The sequence below is a fragment of the Elephantulus edwardii genome, unplaced genomic scaffold (assembly GCF_000299155.1).
Source record: "Elephantulus edwardii isolate Elephantulus edwardi_28Jun2011 unplaced genomic scaffold, EleEdw1.0 scaffold00133, whole genome shotgun sequence".
NCBI lineage: Eukaryota > Metazoa > Chordata > Mammalia > Macroscelidea > Macroscelididae > Elephantulus > Elephantulus edwardii.
The window spans coordinates 3,586,348-3,587,379 of NW_006399883.1; positions in this window are offsets into that span (position 1 = coordinate 3,586,348).

Genomic DNA, 1,032 nt, shown 5'->3' on the forward strand with positions numbered 1-1,032 from the left:
ATGGGTGTGCATATATCTGCTTGGATGGCAGACATGGTTTCTCTGGGGTATATTCCCAGTAATGGGATCCAGCAAAACTTTTAAAGTGGAACTTTCAGCTTGGAGAGCTTGTCAACTGAAGACTTGTCAACTTAAAATAGTTTCTAAGCAATTAGTAATTTGGAACAATTCCAAGCTGATGTACAATTGGTTACAATGTCCTTGGAAGATATTTACAGCCAGCTGTGGAAGTTCAATACTAATATTTCTTTACTGATTAAGAAACTTTCATTCCTTGAGACTAGTTAACTTTTTATTTATAGCTAAAATTTTTGATAAGGCAGATGATTTATTTTTCCCCTTTTCAAACTTAACAACTTTGAAACCATAGTTGGCATATGTTTGATAACAAGTGGAAATGTTGAAAAGGCATTTGCCACTTTGAAGGTGTAGTGGAAGTTATGTACAGAAGCTTTTCAGTCTTAACTATAGTGTTAGTGTGATACTATACTATTGGAAAAAAGTAGCACCTTTTTTCCTATTTTATAAGTTGTATGCATAAACATAAGATAATGTTTCATTTATAAACTGCCTTCTTCAATTCATGCTTATCTGTTAATAGTGTTTGCTCAACATATGACAGTATGTCCTCCAGAATTTCACTATCTCCTTACAGTAAATAGTTCCTAGATTTGTTGAAATAATACATTACTTGCTGGTTTCTTCTTGATTCTGTGGGGCACATAGCAAGATTGAAGGACATTGTAATAATTTCTTAACTGGTGAAGATACAAAAGTTGTATATGAGAACCTGTGTTGTTATTTTACCCATTATCATCTTTGAGTAAGACTTATTTTGAATAAAGGCTGCTTCTAGTTTATGCCTTTGGCTCTGCTGAGTTTTCAGGGACCAAGAAAGAAAAAATTCAAATCCTACTTAAGTGAGTAGTGACTGGGTCTTAAAAACTTGAGAGCTCGCCAGCATTTGTTGTTTGCTGTTCTGTCAAATTTTACTATTCTTACTGGGGTGAGATGATATCTCATGGTTGTTTC